Genomic DNA, 22,197 nt, shown 5'->3' on the forward strand with positions numbered 1-22,197 from the left:
AATTTTTCTTCCACTTCATTTACAATATTCCTATTTTTAGTATCAATGTGAGACAGACACAATTATACTTGAAGTTCAGCAGCATATAATAGGTGTCTGAATTTGACTCTTGAATTATTCTAATCATCATTTTCACAATTTAACATAATTTACACAATTCTATTTGGTTTTAAACATCCTGAATTCAAAATCATATGTTTAAAATCAGATATTTTAAAAAAAAAACCTCAAACATAAATTACGAAGAAATGTATTATAGTCAAGTATCTGTGATATGCTATGTTTAGCAAATACAGAGTAGCATGTGAGAGTATATTTTTAGCAGCTGTATTCTTCATTAATATTTTTTTCTGAATGCTGAGAACAACTATCCAGAGTGAACTTGTACTTTTTATGGTTGTGGAAATTTGAAAAAGCTGCTATAAATTTGAGTTTTCCTTTCCTAGCTATATTTTGACCCAAGTTCTACCTGTGCTTCATCTCATTTCTGTGGGGTCTTGTCCTTTAACAGCAATTTCCAGTCTACTTGCAGCTAAGCTCCTCAACATTCCAACTGCAAACAGGTGAGAACCTGGAACCCTGAGTTTTTTCTGACAAGTTCTTTTATATGAACTAGCAGCAATGAGTTTGGATTGTTACAGAAGTATTTTGCAGACTCTAAGTATCTGTCTGAAACTCAGTCTCCTAAGTATATGTCTACCATTTTTTGTCTGGGATTTACTGCAGAGAACAACCTTCATATGTGCAGTGAAGTTAGTCAGATGTCATTATAGGATAATTTTGACCATGTGGGGACTGGTTGTATTTATTTTATTGCATATGCATAAAGCAGCTGAACAGTGAAAAATACAGTGAGTCTCTTAGAAACCTCTCCAGAATTTGCAGCCACCTGGTAAACCTATAGGGCTGAATGCTGCCATGTATATGGAGCTAGCCAGGCTAGAAGATGTCAGCAATCACAGACATTCACTGCAGATATGCCTGGAGTTACAGGCATTCAACAGCCAGACTCAGGCTACTACATATGTTCAGTAGCAAACAAACTCACAATGGTGTGATAGCATAACGAATAAAAATATTCTATGAAAGCAAACAGTAACTTCTCAAATAGGTTTTTATCTGTTTAAATAAATAATAAATCAATTACAAAATAAAACACACCAAAAAAGCCTCGCCAAAATACTGATACATTCAAACAACTTTAGTTAGCCAAGCTACTGGGAGCAGTGACAACTCAGAGTGGAGACAGCCCCACCAAGTCATGCTTAGCATAAGATTTACAGGTAGCACATTTTACAAGAATTTCCATTCTAAAAATATTTTTAGCTTAGAGCCTTCTAGACCCCTTTGGAGTGCAACTTTGAAGTTCTTAACTGAGTCATAACTAGAATTGTATCTAAAACATACTCCAAGAGACTAAAATGTCACTGCTTCTTTCAAGTACAGATATGGAAAACATCACTAGTGTTATCCTCACAGAACCTCATGGTAAATTTTGACTTGCATATGTGTATCTAAGTACTGTATACATATATCCCATTGATGTCAGTAGCATATCACAGCTGAGACCTGCTGAGCATATCTGAGAGGAAATTTTTGTAAGTGAAAAGATTTCTTAGTGTCTAAAAGATAAAAAATTGTGATGAGATTTGGTCATTGTTCCCAGAGCTGTATAATTAGGCTTAAATGTTCTAGTTACAGTCTTGCTGTGGATTTGCATGTGTAACTCCTGGTGATTAAAGCGAAACATGAAGAGCAGAACTAAGCTTTTGCTCTTTGGGAAGCAATATATGAAACTCTGCCCACTGAAATCGCTAGGAGTATTTTATTTTCTTTACTGGGTCAGGATTTTCTCCCATGTCTGGCTAAGTGCTCAATAGATTAATTTTCAGAGACTACTCCTTCTCCCTCTTCTCCTGGTTAGATAAGATAAAGTATTTTCAAGAAAAAACTAAAAAGAGAACTAACCCAAATAAATGCATAACCTCGATATCCTACTTCTCCCTGGTATAAAAGGAGAAAAAGAGGGTTTATGTTCCTAATGCAGTTTTATTCTAAATCCAATGTAAATATAGAATGAAATGTAAAACCATTGGGGTTTTGTGTGGTGAATTTTACAACATTTTTAATATTGATTCAACTATATGGTGGAAAGTGCCTTTCATTTAAAAATCCATAAGCATTTGAGGAAGGAGTTGAGGTGATGTCTTTGTGTCTGCTATAGTTTAAGCCCCTCTTGTATATAGCCAGGTGAAATCCAGAAGTGGGCAAAATGATGTAAACCATGTCCTTCTCTGATCTCCAAGATTTTGTTACATGTTTGCCTTTACACTTGTAACTCCTTGGTTATAGTTCAATTGAGTTCTGTCTCACTGTTTCACTGACTTAAGTATTTTTCACTTTTCTAATGTCAATAGCTCTTCTGTTGAGAGGACTCAACAGGAAGTGGATGCAGGCAGTTTGAGCTCTGATGAGATCCTTTAATCCACCCCTAATCCCCCTCAATTAAAACTCCATTGATGACAGAAAAATCACTAAGTGCTGAAGAACGGGAAAATGAGTGAAAAAAACCCTGCATGAGAAATTAGATACACAGTTTTTAACAGGGATGTCCTGCTCTTTTCCCAGCACACCTTTCTGTGCCATCCATGGCAAGCCAAGCTCTTAACTCCTACAGCTGAGCAGGTAAAAACCTATGCTGTGGCTGGCAGCTTAAGTAATGCAGTTCTCACTGTTCAGGCACAGCTGTGCACAGAATACCCAACCACACATCCCACTGCTGGGGAACTTGAGGGGATCTGGAGGCTTTAGTGAAAGGTCTATTCAGTGACTCTTCTATAAATACACAGCTCTAGTAAACTATGCATGCCTGTTCTACTAATGCACTGATGTTTACCTGAGTGTTTCTGTAAATAATTGCATGTGATTAAGTTTGCAGAAATAGAAGGAAAACTACAAGTAAAAATATTTTTTTAAAAAAATCACTCTGTCCATAAATAAGTTTTAATAGTATTATTTCCTATTTTCTAATGTAAACCACAAAGGGTATTTATTGTTTGATATTTTTACAATTCGTATATCCATTTCTCTGGTTTACATATTTTCTAATGAAGTGGGGGAAAAATTAAGCCAAGAAACCAATATTTAATGTTGCCTCTCCCCTTTGCACAGCCCTCTTCTCCAAAACTCTCAGATGGTTTGTAGATCATAGTAAAAGAAGAAGAATAGTAGATGGTGTACAAAGAACTAACAAGCAGTAGGTCTGAATGACATTTTCCACTGGGAAACCTGGGAACCATATGTTGTAAATGTTGAGTACAGTTAATGTGGCTTGAAGCCGCATTAAATCCATTTACCCTGCATGAACCCCTCTCCCCAGAGTGCACACATGGGTCATGGAGCCAAAAGCAGCACAGAAACCAGCTGGACTTTGTTAAAGGTTCTGGTGGTAGCCAAAGGAAAGCTTTTGATAAAGGTTTTTTTGCAAGTCTATGCTGAAAAGATATAGCATTGCAGTCTTGATTTCTTATGGATTCCCAGCCTTTAATTTCTTTCTTTCTTGGTTGGAAATTATCCTATTTAGAATTTCAGATAACCTCACAGACAGCAGAAGGGTATGAGATAATTCATAGAAACTTAAGACCCAAACAACTGTAGTCTTCTTGAACTTACTTTGTTCCCCCCTGTGATTTCACACTGTAAGGGAGTATGTAAGCTTCCATCTTTCTTCATCGCTGCTTAAAAGTGGAATGGCCTGGTACTTTTCCAGGCAATCTGTGTGTACCTATAAACTGAAATGCAGCTCATAAACATTAACCATGTTGAAACAATACATTTGCTATTTGCAATCACATTATAAACAACTTAGATGTAAGACACGATTTGTAGGCATCTGTGATGTTCCAGCACATGGAAACCCAACCTCCACACCTAAACCACAGAGAGATTATCACATATATGTTTTTCCCTGTACATAAGCTTTCAACCAATATGTATATCATCCCTATGACATTGTTTTTAATAAGTACTTCTTTAAGAAATATTGGTGGTGTTAAACCTCTGACCACTTTTACACTCCTTTAATGCATCTTCTTTCTATTTCCTTGGTACATACTTACTGCTGTCTACTTCACACTGCAGATTTTCATAACTTCTTTGCTACGTGTTTAAGTGCCTTGTATTCTAATTCCTATGTAGTGCCCCTAGGGGTTGCAGTAAAAACAATAATTCACAGGTCCTGATCCTTCAGATACTTTCTAGTACAAGTAATATCCACTAATGCTGGTAAGCATGTCCAAGAACAGGCTGATGATTTGTGCACTTGGCAAACAGAGGCTCAGGAGATTCTTTAGAGGTTTCACTTGATAAACAGGAGAATGTTGCCAGGCATGTATTCCCTGACATTTATTTTGATACAACAAAAAGCTTTTGAAAGATAGGCAATTTCCAAGTATTGAAGTACCTTGCAAGTTGCTTGTAGAATCTCCCTGGAACAGCTGGGAGTCATCCCACTTGCTCTGCAGGCACCAGAGTCAGCTGCCAGTCATCAGCTGCAGCTGGAAAATTACGGGATCTAAAAATCTTCCACTACTCCTCCAAGTTCTATTTATAGAAATTTACTAGAATCTACACTCAGTGGTTCTGGTGCCATTGATAATTCTAGAGGGGACTCGGCTGGTTTCTTCCATCTCTTTTTTGGAACAATTTTGATACAAGTAAACATAAGGTCAGATACAAGACCTTGCAGAACAATTCTCTATTTTATTACACTACAAACTTGAACGTTTTTAGCACTTAGTGCTGTTGCGGAGTAGTCCACTAGCAGACACTCTGTCAGTTTAGTTTTGTATAGTGAAATAAATAAAAAATGCACTGCTGCTGATTTTTCACAGAAGAAAATGCTACATAACTTGATTAACCTTACGAATAATACTCTAAGCTGATTTATTTTCTTTAAGTCAGAGAATTTAGTTACACAGTCCTCCTCAGGAGTCTGAGAACACATATGGGGAACACGATGCTCAAATGGGTGCCTGAGGTGTCAGTTCCTTTATCAGCTCTATTACAGATATCCTGCTTCCCCTCCTCTCAGTTTTCTAATCTGTTAGGTATAGTCGAAGTTCCTGATCAGTTGTATGAAGACACTGAGGTTTATAGGTAGTCAGGCTACCCTGCCCAAATAAATTATGGTCAGACTTCACCCTGCAAAAGATCCATTTGCCTGATGGCAAGAGGATATTAGTCTTGATGTGTAGAATACCCACATAGTGTACTTTTTCAATAACACAAATCTAAATAGTCTTAAAGAGTAGGCCTAGATCTCTATAATGAGATGTGTCCATCTATTCAGCATCCTCTGTTCTTATATACCAGGATTTGTTCACTGACTTAATCTATTTGACTCTCCATTCCTTTGGGAACACAAACTACAAATGATGCAGCCACATGGGGCTATTTTGTGACCACAGATGAGGACCTTAAACCTCTAAGCAGCACCAAGGAAAACAGAACAAGCTGTAGACCCCTCTACATCTTTTGACATGTCCTGTGTCTGAAGTGAGGTGTTCAATATGCTGCCTCAGGGAGCAGTCCAGGAGGGTCTGCAGCCCAGGAGAGACCCAGCCTTCTGGGCACCTAAGGGATGTCACCACTGCTACTAGGGCCATGTCCCAGCAAGGCAAAAACAAGTCTCTGCAGCTTTTCTCTCCTCACTTCCTCACTGTATTGGCCTGCACAGAGAAAGTTTTTGCTTTAATCAGACATCATTTCCCACCAGCTATTGCAGTTGATGAAAAAGGGATTTTAAAGCACTTGATTAGGTATGCAGCATGAGCCTCTGTGTAGGCTTGTGTAAGACAGGATAACAGGCTGGTGTCTTTCTTCCAACTGACTTTTTTTTTTTTAAGCGCAATTTTGCTAAAGTCAGCATTTCTAGCATCAGGCATTTGTGGCCAGCCCAAACTAGGAAAGCATCTACACAATTCCTTTACTGTGAAAAACATTAGTCAAGCGAGGAGGAAGAGACGTGTGCTTGTGAGACGGGCACTATGGCAAATCAGAAGGCTGTAGGAAAACCAGATCAGCGGGCACAAAAATAAAACATTAATCATAAAGTCAAAATTCAGGTCCTGTCTAGTGTCTCCATGGAAGAAAACAGCATCTTTTCCAGAAACAGTTGATCAGGCACATTTGACTCTTTGCAGAGCTAAGGAATACAGCCTAGCACCTGTCATTGATGGGCAGCATAATGGCAGGCTACCAAAGTCCCAGGTGCTTTTCCCCCCGTCACTGTAGATGTAAGATTGGAAGTGATCTAGACAAAATTTGTAGATACTACCATTCATACTCAATGAAATTAAAATTGTTTAAAGTGTCCCTAAAATACATTCCCTTGCTGAGAATAGAAACAGAGGGTGACTTTTGCCTATGTTTTGTTCTCATTTCATGCAAAGTTAGCACTGCAAGCCTACAGACCCTGTACTCATTGAGCAGTGAGGAAGCAAGACCACAACCTCAATCTAGCACCAACATCCTGAGATGCACTCCTTTATATTTACCTTGGTTTCAAAACCTTATTTAACTGGGGCAAAATACAGAACTGTAACGCTGCTCTGCTTGCATTCACTGATTGCCATTTGGTCTTGTGAAATTAAGCTTGAGCAGAGAGCAGAAGCTTTGGAGAAAGGAGATCTTTCCCAGAACTTTCTTCAGGTCTACTTGATGAAATATAAACTCCACTGAAAATATGAATGAGCCTAAGAATTTCTTAAATGGAAAACAATTTAATTGATATAATTCAAGAGGTAAGTGCCAAATGTGATTAGTTAATGCAGAAACATTCAGAACAGTTTTTTAGAGACTGCTAGTGAGTTTTCATGCAAATTCTCAGTTCAAAGTCTTATAGAAAAAAAAGAAATCACTAAAAATAATTTTTCATATTGTATAGTATCATTGTTTTGAAAATATTAATTTTGTATGGACTTGAAATATCAGGATTGAGTGACGTAAAAAGAAAATACATCAAAGGGTTTTGGATACTCTCTTCGTATACTAATTTGGAAAAGTAATTTTTGTATTTCTTTTTTCTTCTGGACTAACATTCTTCTGAAAAAACTAATAGAAGTCAAAATTTTCTTAACAAAAAAATGTGCAGGTTTTTAAAGTATGCTCTTAGAAAATATTTTGTATTTTTTTCCTGGAGAAACGTATTTAATATCAATAGCATTTAAATGGTGTCCAGCTATTAGGAAAAACAATTATAAGCATCTTTCCAATATAAAGTCAGATACAAAGACTAAAGGGGGGAAAAAAATCACAAAGCCATAGATATAAAAGATAGAATTAAGAAAAAAAAATAATAGCTGCTTTATTTGTTCTTATGGATTGTGCAACTTGGCTCTTTATGAGTTGTTGAATGACAACTTAATTTCCAAGTGAGAGAGCAAAGAGAATAATGTGATAATTTATCTCCAAATGAAGATAGAGCAGTAGCATACACAAAATGTATCAACCCCCTTCACAGATTTTAGAAGTGTCCCAGTAAAAAGTATTTTAGCATTTTTTTAAAACAGTTTTATCCAGCTGAAATTAATTTCACTTGGGCTTTTAAAAGCCTTTTATATGGGAAACTAATGCACAGCTTGCTACTTGATAAGGCAGAGTATGGTTGCATTTAAGTCTGAGAGGAGAAGGGGGTGTTTTAGTATGCAAGTCTAATAGTGCTATTGGGTTTTCAAGAATCAGAATTATCTAATTGCCTCCTAAAGCACATCTAAATATCATGGTATTCAGAGACATGTTGTGTATTGTTAAATTTTTTCAGTAATATATAAAAAGAACAAATAGCTCCACTAAATCAAACTAAAATGAGTGATTAAGTACCTGATTTAATACTGTGCATTTATATTATTTCAGATGGTCCTTGCTTTGTTTTATAATACAATTGCATTCAAAACTACATCATTTGCATGCTACTGGAAGGTACATTAAAAAATAATCTTAAATTATCAAGAATGAGAGGGAACAATTGTTAGGATACAGTGCCTATATATCAAAGACAAGTCTCTAGTGAGTTTCTCAATTCTTATTTAAGAATACATATTTCATTGCCTTAGAATTCTTGAGTTTTTTTTCTAAAATCCAGTCCAGTTGCTTGCCTTCAGGTTTCTAGACTCCTAGCCATTACTGCTGCTCCTGGAAACTGTCTGTAACCTCTTACTTAGCAAGTTTTAAATTTTCCTGCATCTATCTCAAAACTACGGGTGTAATATATCATATCTCTCCAAAGGATTCAGAGCCAAAAGGATAATTTCAATCTAAATTACTTATTTAAAGTTCTGTAGATCCACTCATCTATCTGCAGGGTCTTCTATCTCCATTCAAGCGATTCTTCCACTGGTCAGGTTTTTATCTTGGCTCCTAGTTGTTCGTTGGTCCATCTGAAACCCAAAAGTGGCTTCAGACAAAAGACAAAGAGTTCAGAGGTAAACACATAGTGCATTAGTTATACTGGTTATAAATAAAACAAAAATGGCCTATTAGAAAGATAGCTGATGTAACCTTTCTGAGTGTTATGGCCATGTCACTACAGGGAGTCTATCCTGTGTCTGTGGTCCTGCCTCCCTGTGATCCTGCTGCTGCTGCTGTGCATGGCTAACATGAGCAGAACATAACAGCAAGCACAGCATCCACCAAGAAGAGTTTCACCATTATTGAAAAGAACCTGACCCGTCTTTTTTCTAAGCCATCTAAGGCCCTTTCACTAGGGATTTCTTAATCTGCAGCTAGTCTTTTCCCAGTGCTGAAAAAGGCAATAAAAGCCCCTTTTCATTGAGACAGTGGAAGGGCTCCTCCTGAAGCCTGAGTGTCCCTTCAGTGCCTCAAGGAATAACCATTCAGCTTGGTAAAAACTGGTGCCCTCCACCTGCCACCTCAGCATGATCCTTGAAATGCAACAGAAAGGCAAATGCATTGGGTGTTAAGCTGAGTCAAGAAGAGCCTTGTTGATCCAGTCTGAGTGCAGGGGCCAGTAAGTCAGTGCATAAGTTCCTGTCTCCATGTGGCAGTGAAAATTCTCAGTGGGTGACAGTGACAGCTTTGGGGACCAGCTGATTGCAGAGCAATCCATAATATGGTGTAAGATGGAAACAAGGGCAGTCATGGGAGGAATATAAACCCTTAAAAATTTTGTGAAGAAAGATACATAGAGATATATTGTTTGATGCTTATTAAGCTATGTAAATCTTAGCTACTTATTAACAGTTTTATTTAGAGTAGTACTGAGCAAACAGATTAGGAAACTAATATTATAATAATAATAACTAATATTCATCACAACTCATCACCCTCTGTTTATGGTCATCCCATTCTCCATCTTCTAGGTAAAAAATATTCCAAGAGCAATGCAGAAAAGAGAGCAATCCAGCATTCAGAAACATTCCTCATCACAATGGGGTAGAACACTGCTTCATGCATGGATCTATTTCATATAAAACACAAGGATATTAACACAAAATCACTGATGACCTAGTTCAACTGTTGACTGTATTATACTAGAGATAACAATCTATACTTATACACACAGATTAACAACTTCAGCTCTAAAACATGAGGCTTCTTTACCCTTGTAACTCTTTGGTAGTAAGGCTGCAAAACCTTATATGTTGTTCCTGTTTATATGGATACCTAATGCCTTTTCAGTCCTCCCAAAGGGTTTATTTCAGCCATGTCCATCATGGTGTTTCCACCACTGGTTTCACACTACATGCATGCATCCTCTTCTGCCTGTGTTCAGCAGCATTAGCAGTCACTTTGTACTCACCAATTTCCAAATCAGAGGAGGAGGGTGTCTGATTTGTGGAGATCTCCAGGTCCTACTCTGTTCAACTGGAGCTATGGGGTGCTGAGACTGTCTGTAAATCAACCTCTAAGTGGAATGTCCATTGATTGATAAAATATTAAAAGCCTGTAATTAGTGCATAAATTTTAGGTAGTCCCACAGTTCCTCCAGTCAAACAACATAATTTTTTTTTTAATTTATCCATAACTATGGATATATATTTAGACATCCTTAGATGTTTTTTACACTTTATGTATCTATATTTGTGTAATGACAATTACTAAAGAAATAATATCTATCTCAATAGTGGATACTATTGAATCTGTTTCATAGAAACAGCTACATCCCTGTAAAGAAGCTGTCAATTTAGCTAATAGAAAGCTCTCTCATTAGCTTGTTTTCAGTGCTTCTTGCTTGAGAAACTTCCTTTGTTCTCATCAATGTGACTTTGAAATGAGACTAAAGGGAAAGAAGCTGGCTGGAACAGAAAATTCTTACACACTACTCCAAGCCTTCATAGAAGAATTTTTAAAGAAGGCTGCAGTCTTAAAAATCACCAGTGTAGTTGAATGGTTTCCTATAGATGCCAAGTGTCCAAAGTACCATAAATTTAAAGGTCATACCTTAAAAACATATAAGCCTCTAACCTCCTTAAAACTGATGAATTTTACCTTAAATTAAGAATTTTACTATTTTTTTTGCAATACTTATCCCATATGACTATTGCCAAGTTGAATCTTATTTTGCCACTCTTTAGCCTCTTGAGATTCCAATTCTCCTAATTTAATAAAACCTGTGAATGCAATCAGCAGGCTACTCTTCTGCTCCTACATCTCTAATAAAAAATGTTGTATGAGTCTATATCCAGCAAAGATCCTTGTATCACACTTCTTGTAACCTCCTATACTGTTATCTTGCATAATGTCTCAGCAAAAAAAGGTTGTGTACTTCTTTCTTCTGCATATGGTAAACCAAATTGGAGATGCATATGTGTAAATTCCTTATCTGACCTATATTAGGGAGGGAAGTAACAAAAGAGCTGGAACTGGTTTTCCTCTTCTTCTAGATATTGTAAATAAGCCTGTTCTTATTTATATGTTTTCCATCACTCATTTTCCTGTACTCAGTTTTCAGTAAACCCACTAGATATCCTCTAGCATCCATCTTTGTTTCTCTCATGTTTATATATGAATCATTCCATACAACAATGCAAAATATTTCATCAACAATTAAAGGCAACTGGAAAGTAGCTATAGCAAGCATAAAGGACCAAATTCTAATCCATTTATATTAATGAGCTGCATGATCCTGTCCAGCAGGACTCTATTTTAGCTTATTGTACTGCCTTATAGACTTTAGCAGCAGAATAAATGGCGTGAATTTCTTCTCTGTTTATGTGAGCCTCTCTTAATGCAAGTTCATAACAGCTAACAAGAAATAAATATGCCAGAGCACCTCAAAAGTCTCATTTGAAGACTGTCTGCTGAAGGAGGGAATAGGCTCCATATCCTATGGCAAAAGTCCTGAGAAATTAATGGCCCAGGCTAAAGCTGGCCTCTTTGTCCAACCAAGTCTCTTAAGAAAAGTTGAAGGTAACATGACCTTCCCCTCCAAGGACATACTAGGCTCTCTGGGGAGTCACAGATTTGTTTGGTGGAAGAAAGTCACACCTCAGCAAGGGGTCTACATCCTCTTTCCTAAACTGTAAGTTAAAATCCATCAGTCATTTTAAATATGTCATACACAGAATTCTACCCTACAGCATTAAAATAAACAGCATGATACTGGGTTTGTGTTATTTTTCTTTCATCCACTAAATAGTCTCTCTTAGGCAGTCCAATACTACAGTAATGGGCTCTGGATAATAACTTAAACTCAGAGTTAGACTTTAACCATATTGCAGTGTTTGTCCTTAAAAATACCACAGCACTATGGCATTTTTCAGGAAAACACAAGGGAAAAAAAGTGAGAATGAAAAAATATGATTGCATCATATTAGGACACAATAAGATAAATACCAATCTTCAGGCATTTCTAAGTGATATCCTTGTGTTTATACTATTAGTTCAACCAACATTACCCTGCTTCACACTGAAATAATAACAGGAACAGAACCGTTTGTTCAGCCTGACTGCTGGAAAAGGAAAATGACGTTGTGTGTAGAACTGCAGAAAATTATGTTGACTGATAACAAATATAATTATTTCTGAATTATTATGATTGTGTCACAATCATTCCATGAATGCAAAAGATTTTTTTTTTCTTCACTCCTCCTTTTTCCCCCTACAGCACAACTCCTTATCTTCCCTCTTTGTTCCTACCTTCTGCAGCAGTTGCAACACTGGCACTGTGCCCCAGCATGTGAAAGCTTTAGTATTGTGGATTATCAGACTTTTTGCCTGGAATAAGATGGATGCAGAAACACTCTGTTTAACAAAGGTCCCACTTTATCTTTGCCCAGGCTTCTTCCCCCTGCTCTTTGAAGCTTTACTAGAGTGTATTGTGTCATAGGGCAGCATAAAGGGTAGATACTTCCTGAGATGGTTTACAGGCTGCAGAATTAGTTTGATTTTAAGAAAACCAACTTTAAAACAATAATTCATGACAGTGTCACTGTAAAAAGGCTAGTGATTCAGGGCTGGGGTGTCAAATGGTTGGATGTGAAGGTTCATTAAATGGATTCTAACAGGAAAATAGTACAATAAGGAATAATGATTGGAGAAAACCCCCAAACTGGTAAGCTACTGTAGGAGACCATAGCTGGTGATGTACACTATAGCAACTGAATAGAAAGGAGATAGATTGTGAAAATTAGACCTCAATGAGAAGCAAAGGTCTGAAAAAAAATTAGTAAATGATAACTGATTTACAACAGCCTGTTAAATAATATTGGAAAATGTTACCCAAAATAAGGGAATAGCTCAGATCCTGAATTCTGGTTTTGATTAACTGAACCATGGGAAAATTTTTTGGATGAGCAGTTATCATGACCTGAGATCTGTTCCAGCTATGCTAGTGGGGAAAAAAGGGTGACAGCTTCAGCTGTTAAAATCCACAGGCTATTGTAGATAAAGCCTCTTGCTGAATGCACCACAAGCTTTTAGCAGTGCCTGGACAAAAGACCAGAATCTAGGAAATACCCCAGAGTGAAAAAATATCCAAAGACACTGCTAAGCTTTTGATGGATTCATCTGCAATGACTAAGCAGCAACAAATAGGACAGGTTTACAGTGAAAAATGCAGTGTGTGTCAAAGTAGAGTACCAGTTTCTGTGTGGAAAAGACCATTAGTCAGTAGCAGAGGCCAATGTCCCACAACATGACATGTTCAAGTAGTCCCCAGCCACCCTTTTTCTGTGCTATGAGCTGTAGGAGCTGGAGGATAGGAGGCAGATTGGTTTATTTGATTCCTGAGCTGCAGAAGGCAGACAGTGAGCTGCTGGCACCAGAGGGTGGTCACTCAGAGCCGTGAAAAGTCTTTCTGAAAAAGGCAGTCACGACTGTCTGCCTCACACAATGTAACCAGTCACATCTCATCAGAGATGTCTAATGTCCTAATGATGTCTGCACTTCTTATTGACTGTGCACAAGAGAAAAACTGTCTTAGACAAGGAGACTTTGTCCCAAGTACTAGCTCTGGATTGAGTCTACTTAAACAGGGTTTAAACAAATGCTTGCAAATTGTAGCAGAAGATGGCTGTTTTGAAAAGGGCTGCGTTTATCCTGGGCACTTGAGTGTCACATCTGTGTCTTTTCTTTGCCTGCCAGAATCTGGAAGCTTGGGATCATAGCAGCAGCTCCTAATCAGGTTTTCCAGTGTGGTGAATCTCTTTTAGAACTAACCCTGTTAAAAGGAGGATTTCAGACAAAGTGTGAGGCACAAGTCCAGCTACCAGCTCTTTGAGACCCTGTTTTTTTTGGAAAAATTAAAAATTTCGCTATTTGCCTGGGATATAGAACTGCTTTGTAATAACTAGTTCAGAAGGGGATGTGCTATAAAACTCCCGTGTTTGACCTCTCAGAGTGTCACACAAAAGGGAAGCAACCACTGTCCAATCATCCCTTCAATTAAACACACAGACTAGTGGAATGACACAGACTTCTCAATTTTATATGAATCCATTAAGTCTCTGACCAGGCTTCACAACTATTCCTCCATTTATAATGCTTCAGCTACAAATATCCTGGCAACATTCTGCACTTCCTGTCTTCATAAAGATACATGGCAAATCTACTTTTCTCTCGCTTTCCTTTGTAACGGAGTAAAGCCTACAGTATTGTCCCCAAACTCCTTTGCTGCTTTGATTCCTTAGACTACATTTTAGAATACAAATATCTTGCAGCACATGAGATGAACACAGGATGTCCCGTATGTATAAGCTATTAGAAGTGAAACAATATGAAACACTCTGAATCAAGTATGGCCTCTTGCTCCAGAAAGTGATGTATTAAAACTATCTTGGCTGCAACTTGACAGTGTAGAAATTATCACAGGGTCTTATATAGGGAAACTGCTTGTAAGCAACATTAAGGGAGATGGGTCACTAACTCCTCAAATAACAACGTCTTAAAATAATGAAAGTGGAAAAGAAAAAACTTGAGGCATCCAAAACCTGCAAGCTTATCTTGGTAGATAAACTACTGTTACTAGCTACCTATTGAGCCAGCTAATGTTTAATTTCACTAACCTTGAGTGAAGGCCTGTGTAAGAGGCACAATCAGACAATGGGCACAAAGGAAGAGATAAGGAAAAATGTGGAAAGATTAGCAAGGAGAAAGGCTAGTAGGGGATTTTGTCTGCTACAAAAAGAATTATGTTCTTAATGGAGGGAATAAGACATAAAAGAAAGGACAACACACTACAGACAAGGGATCTGAGCTTTATAAAATGTATTATGCAAAAGACCAATATATTAATTAAGACTAAGATTAATATGTATTTAAATATAAATATATAGACATATATGCATTTTGAAGAAACATGGAAAGCTTTATGCCTTGAATCATGTTCTAATCATACTTTCAGTTTCTGAAAGACGCGTGCTTTGATGTTGGCAATAGAATAATACTATTTGTGTTCTATTTATCCATACTGCATAAAACTGTGTAAGATATATATTATGCTATAGCCAAGGCTTTGATATACAGGAATATTTCCTCTTTTAAATTATTACCATTCCTTTTTACTCATCAGGAGCTTCATCACAGATACCTGCCTTGAAGACACCAGATTTATTCAAAATGTCCTTATACTTTATATTGGTGTTCCAGGCAATTCAGAAGTGGGACATCTGTCTGTGAGCACCTGGCAGTAGTTTGCTGACAGGAGCAAAGAACAAAGAAACATTGTTCTAGACCCCCACAGAAGAGCCAAGTACAGAAGTGGAAGGAGATTGGTTCAGGCTTCCTTTCTCAGCGGAAAAACACAGGGTAGGCAGTCAGAGCTGCATTGTTGGCTAGTAATGAAAGCTTTGGGCTGCTGCAGCAAATTTTGATGTATCAGCCATCTCTGAAGCAGATCACTAGCTCAGGCAATTCCTGGACTCTTTGAAGGAAGTCTAAAGTTAGGATTTCCTATTTCTTAATACCTAAGGCATTCTCTGGTTAGTGGAAAACATGAGGAATTTGGAATTTACTGGAATTTTCAGCATCTGAATATGGTCCTATCTGATAAATCCTCAAAGTTCTGAAAGCACACAGAAGTAAGAGTTAGAATAATGGACCTCTTTTTGTCCAAATTGCATCAGCCATTGCTGTGACCAGAGAGCAAGAGGGACTACAGCACCTAAGGAACCCTTCATTATATTGTGCAGACTCATATTTGGTCCTACATGTAACAACCACAAGGCATGATTCTGATCCTAGTACATATGTCTGTGTTTATATACTTCTCTATGTATGTATGCAATATATTATATACATTTTATATAACATTTTCAGTAAACTTGTAAAGTATACCACATAATTCTACTGCTGATATGCATGTATATACTAAAACAGAAATACAAGATAATGTGTGTAATGACCAAGAACAGTAGCAGTAGTAATAGTAGTCATATTAGAGTAAGTAGTGCTAGGGAATTTTTTCTAAGACTTAGACTAAAGGAGTATGTGAAGAAAAGACAACAATGGAGTCTCCTAAAGGAGTGTACTCTATGTGGGACACTCAGGCCAAGCATCATGAGTATAAGAATTTAAACACTTACATTTGTAGGAGGATTTTACAGTCCAAGTGAGTTTCAGCCTGGACTGATTCCTTGATCTGTTTGAAAATCTAGCATAAGTACCTGTGCTGAAAGAGAAGGAAGAGCAGGCATGGGGCAGGAATAAGCAGCCTAGGGAGGAACTCCTTCTACCAGATTTTCTTTGAAATTCCAGCCCTGGGAGTGCTGTGCAGACAGATTATAAGAAATAATTTCTGTTGCTACATACAACCAGAGCCATATGTGCATATCAGAGCATTATAAATAATGCATTCTTTGAATCTTGTTAACAAAACAAACAGACCATTGTTAAAACACCATGCCAGCATCTATCTCTTGTTTCCACTAAAAATATTCCTTGAACTTTCAACTTGCAACTGTCAGCCTTATAAAGCAAAAGGCAAAGGTCTCTGACAACTTGTTAAGGAAAAAACTTTAGTGGAAACTTCAGGTTAAAACATGCTCTAAAACCTCATCTGTTCAAATCACCTTTTTCTTGTATTTCAGGGTGTTTTACTATTAGCCCACTGGCTAATAATAACTTCCTGTGTGTTTATTGGAAGATGAATGTGTTTTATTTGCCTGTTTAAGTTCCAGAAATCTGCTCTATTTCAACCACATATGAAGATAAAATATATTGGTTTGTGAGGTATGAGCAGGTATCAGTAAGGGCATAGTCTGCTGGGATGAGACATTCATTCTTCCCTTAAGGGGATATATCTAGTACATTCCAAGTTTCCACAGGTGCTTATGTTGTAATGAAGATAGATATTTCAATTTCTCCAAGATTTAACAAGGGGAAAATAGAAGTATTATGGTTAAAGACCCTTTCTGAACTTTGTACATTAGTTTTGGGCAAAACATTTAAGTCAGAGCCTAAGGTTAAATAATCATAAATGGATATACTCAGGGAGTGAAAAAAAAAATAAAAGAAAGCTGATTTAAATAGAACACTGGTCATAGAGGACACATAGAGGAAAGATGGGAAGGTAAGGAGGCTCATCACCCCTCTTTCCCTTGAAGCACATGTGAAGCCTTAAGGACAGCAATTCAAATTACTACTGATAGTATCCACTCTTCCATAGAGAGGACCTGGGGGTGACAGAGTAGGAGTTTCCCCCTTTCTCACTGCTACCTCTGCAGGTGTATAAGATTTTCTCCTCTGGTGTGCTTGCTAGTTGCAATTTGAATATGGTCATATGTTACTCCCAGGCCCAGATAATATTCCCCAAACCAGTTATAGCTGCTTTGTTACTGTTTGTTTATACTGCAGTATAAATAATAGTGTCTCTCTGTTCCAAGTATTTATATAGTCCCTATCATTGCTGAGCCCAAGTCCCTCCCAGTCTTAAATGTGTTTATTCTCACAACAGCACTGTGAGGGCAATGCTGTTAGCCCATCCAGGAGTAGGAAGCCAGGACACAGGACAATTAAGGTCTGAACAAAAGCATGCAAGCATCTGACTTCACTGATTCCAGTAGCATTTATGGATCTAACCAGAATTTCATATCCGTGCCTATACAGTCAGCACACCATCCCTTGACAAGTTATGGAGCAGGGAATTCAAGTCAGCTCCTACCACCTAGCAGATGTCTTTTTCCAGGAGGAAAGTGTCTGGTGAAACATGGGAATAACACTGCATAACAAGGACACTGCCTGCCTTGAGGGGTAAATACTGTGGTCCCTTATTGCTGTGTAGATGATTTTCAGAGATGAAAGTGGAAGAACACTAAGGTAATGTAAAAGAGAAGTCATTGTGGAGTGAAAAGTTAATCACTTCTTCCCACAGTCTAAGAAATACCTTTCTAAAGTTACACCTCCTAGAGGCAACTTTTCCCCTGGTAGGGATCCTGGTAGGAGAGTTACATATGAGTGATGGAGTATTCCTGCTGTGCTGTGGGTTTTCTTGCTCAGGACAGTCTGTGGTTCTGAATTTTTCCTACCTAATGACTACAGGATCTGGTCTTTTAATTGGTTTCTGTGTATTAATTGCATATGAAAAGCTAAGGTATTTATCTTTGTAAAGCAGTTCTGAATGCTGAATAACCAACTATTTTTCACAATGAGTTTTCCTATACAGCCTGAAAGGGAATGCAGATTTATACGATAAATACAACTGCTCCAAAAGAGATGAGATTTATCTTAGCAACTGGTTAAGTCTCTCTAGGATTCATCCCCAGCCCCAGTCTATCAGTCAGTGTATCTTTCATCTAAGGTTTCAGTGCAATAAACCATACTCTTTCATAAATAATAAAAGTTTTATTTTTTCAGAGACATGAGGAATTCCTTCTTGTGAGAGTTTTTAATCCCTTAATAAATCACATTAATAGCAGTCATATTAATAATTAATTTTATATCCTAATCAGGATTATATCCAAATTATTAGGCACAGCCTTGAGCATAAATGAACTAGGGCAGGGGTAGTTTACGGTTACAAAGCTAATACAGTCTCTAGACCCAAATAAATAAATAAATAAATAAATAAATAAAAATCTTACCAAGAAACAGCAGAATCTTAACAATTGCAGAGCCAGCAGGACGCTGGAATCTTTGCAAGTTCACCCTTTATGGCCCAGGAAAAATACATTGTTAAGCAATTTTGTTGTTCCTACCAGCAGACCTTGAAGTGGAAATTAACGAGTGGTGGTATTCTCTCACACCCAATCCCCTGTACATTTGCATTAATTTGCATATGAATGCCCAGCTAATTGTTTTGAAGTAACAATTAAGAGAACAATAGAGGAAAGAAAAGGGACTCCAGGCAGCAACTGACACCTGGGACTCTGTATTAAGAAAAGCTTTTACATATTTGAATTAAAAATAGACAAAGGAACAGAAACAGGCAGGCATAAAATTCATTACTGTTAGGAAAGCGGCACATCACATCCGTGCACGTTACCATGCTCCAGAATATGTTTCACATTCATCCAGCCAAGAGATGTACAATATACTAGATGGTAAAGGAGGTTTTTCCTTCTAGTGTGCATTTTAGAAAAAAAGTTGGTTTCTCACATTCCCCATATGCCTAAGCCAAAGAGTTTGAGTTCAGAAGGAAAGGATTCTTTTGCCACTTTGGCATCAGTTTCAAAGTGGATTAACCTATCCTGAGAAGTTCAGATGTGCATGGATTCAGCAGTACCTTTAAACCATTTGCCTGTTGTTAGAACTGGATCCATTGGAATACGATAATAGAGGTTTCATTTCTGTACAACACCATCAGTGCCATCTGAAATTATTACTCAGGCTCCATTTCCAGTAGGGATTCAATTATCCGATTGTTGGTGCAATGTGATTTGTTAGATGCAGTCCTCCCTCCTGGTAATGATGATGTAGCTCTTTTTATCTGGAGCAATTGCTATTGTTAACTGCATTACTGGCAAATGCTTGGGCTCTGCTGTCCCCTCCCAAAAAGAGAAGCTTGGGGTTGGGAAGTAGCCTAGGAACAGAGCTAGGCACAGTTTCCTTCAGTAATAACCCCTGCTACTAAAGAGGTTTATTGACTTCAAATTACTGATCACTAAAACCACTTTTGTACCAAACAGGATCATCTGAGCCCTCCTGTAGAGAAAAATGCCAGCACACAGCAGAATGCAAGGAAGTTTGAGGCTACAAGAAAGGTCCACATCAGCCAAAGAAGTGGAGAGCAGTAGGGCTGGAGAATGGAATAAAGCAGTGAGTTTTCTTTGGGAGACAGACACGAGCAGAATCCTTATAAGAGCTGCAGCCCAGGAACTGCTCACACAGAACACTATTTTTAACTATTTTTAACCTAAAGCTTCTTTCAACAAATTCTCTTTTATGGAGTAAAGAGAAGGTAAGTTGTATACTGTGTACATTTCAAGAAACTAAAAAAAAAAAAAACAGCAAAACCAAAAAACAAACAAATGAACAAGCAATCCAAAAAAAACCAAACCACACCAACACCCCAGAAACATTTGGATTTACTTGGAAAACCCAAGCTCATGACCAACTATTTCTGATCCAGGTCTGCAAAGGATGTCTGGGAGACACTCTTAATGCAAAGGTGAAAATTGTAATCTAACCATAAATTACATTTGTCAAAATGCAAAGTTACTTAGCCTCAAATAGTTGTGAGCTATTCTGCAGGTAATAGCATCTGGTGGTCATGGGTGGCAAAACTCTAGGTAATAGCATCTGGTAGTCATGGGTGGCAAAACTCTTTGAGTGCACCAGGCCTTTTTAAGTGAGAGGTCTTATTATTCAGAGCAATAAAAACTTTGTCTTTTGCAATTAAATAGTTCATTTTAAAAAGAAGAGACATACAAGCAAGGACCAGGTTATCTAGCTTTTTTTATTGTCCTTCCTTAAATGTCTGTAATTTCTGCTTTATTTTGATAAAAATTATTGTGAAATAACATCATTATAAAATTGTGTATATCACACCAGACCTAAGGCATGTGAATGTACAGGATCGTGTTTGAAGATTACTCTAACCATGAAATGTTGTATTTATAACACATTCTTTAGTATTGTCATGTTCAAGTTGCCTGAATTGCTGCAAAATAAATGTCATATCTATATAGGACTACAATGGCTTTTCTCTGACTTGATCACAAAGATAAGTAAGATAGCCCAACTGAAAGGCAGATAGAACTTCAACTATGAGGGATTTGAAAAATATGGCATAATCCATCTCCACATTATTTTTTAAAATGCTCTTCCTCTTTTAACTTTTCCTGTTTTCATTTTTCCTGTTTTCCCATTCTTTTCATGTACTTCTAATACATTAAATAGAATGTTATGGATTGAAAAATAAAGGTCTCTGTTATGGATGAATTATTTTTTTCCATCAAGTTGTCTGAAGGTTAGACAGTCAACACCTACAAATTACACAGATGTGTCATATTCCTAAATGAATTGTATTATGCTGACACACCTATGAATACTAAAAGAGATCTGCCACAAATCTCAGTAAAAAATGCACCCCTCTAACTCATCTGGGAGTATACTGAATACAAGAACATTGTACCACTCTAAAAAGCAACAACATGCTGTGGGTGATGTTCTTTAGCAATTAGTTTTTTATCTCTTTCTTTGAATAACAGTCTCTTTCCAAATTTGCAAATAGGGGAGTCCCTATGAATTGGTGACATTATTAAACCTACTCTAGCAAGAGCAGGGACAACTGTTGCCTCAAAATGTAATGCTAGATGTATATTTTCAAAAAGTCCTCCTTAAAATGCTATCTAATCCCCTGTCATTTTCTGTGAATGATGTGCTAAGAATGAGAGAAAGAGTTGTCATTTTACAGCAGCAACAAAAGATAACATGTTGTGCAGGGGAACCAACTCTGGAACTGTTGATTGAGGAGCCCAGATAAGTGGCACTGTGTTGATCAGCCAAAATTGCAATGGGGACAAAGGGAAGAGAGTATCTTAACAACCTCAAAATTTTTCTACAAGCCTGGTGAGAGCAGCAATTGACAAAGTTCCACCAAAACCAAGGACATTGGCTGTTGGGATTAATTTAATGGAGGAATGACAGGGGAATGCTGAGAAGTTTGAACTAGCAGGTCCAGAACAAGGACACTTCTTTTAACATTATGGGAAGATAAGATGAAGAACAGACTAAAAATAATATTTTAGGAGTATTTTCTGTGACTGGTGGGTAATAGAACACCTGGAAGTGGTAGAGTTTAAGGATGATTAGAAGGATTTTGGAAACTGATCAAGACTGGTGCTTAGGCAGGGCAGGAGGACTATAAATAGATAAAATTGTTATTCAATGTCTAGCACAGCTGGGCCCAAACTTTAAGGTGCTACCCTAATGCAAACAATATGTAGTAATAATAGCTTTCCATAGAACTCATTATAGTACAAAATGTTAGGTTTAAACTCATGATGCTATCATGACTGAGGTTTCTTCTAAAACAGTTATTTCAGAAGAGGATAGCTTAATCTCCTCATTTATGCCATTTTAACTTGTTAATTTTGTATTCAGCATTATATGAATTGACCTCCTATTTCATATTTATTGGTGAAAGCTAACCTAAATTGTCACAAGTTGTAGTTTTGTGGTGGACTTGGTGAAAAGTAGATTCTATTTTCAACACTCAGCTCCAATGGCAGTACAGTAGTAAAATAATTAGAATGTATACATGAAAGCTGAAATAAAATTATACCCAGAGGGCCAGTG

General features: G+C 37.4%; 1 long non-coding RNA gene across 2 annotated transcripts; it reads right to left on the reverse strand.

Moving 5' to 3' along the window:
• Positions 1-934: 934 nt before the first annotated feature.
• On the reverse strand, positions 935-20,538 carry LOC146767552 (uncharacterized). Of its 2 annotated transcripts, XR_014954751.1 has the most exons (4): positions 18,540-20,538; positions 9,821-9,964; positions 9,345-9,478; positions 935-8,438 (listed from the first exon to the last, which is right to left on the reverse strand). It is a non-coding gene; the product is annotated as an uncharacterized LOC146767552 (long non-coding RNA). The 2 variants fall into 2 exon arrangements; XR_014954750.1 differs by lacking the exon at positions 9,345-9,478 and having other exon boundaries at positions 18,540-20,528.
• Between the last annotated feature and the right edge of the window lie 1,659 nt (positions 20,539-22,197).

Source organism: Lonchura striata, chromosome 4 (assembly GCF_050655825.1).
Source record: "Lonchura striata isolate lonStrDom1 chromosome 4, ASM5065582v1, whole genome shotgun sequence".
Lineage (NCBI taxonomy): Eukaryota > Metazoa > Chordata > Aves > Passeriformes > Estrildidae > Lonchura > Lonchura striata.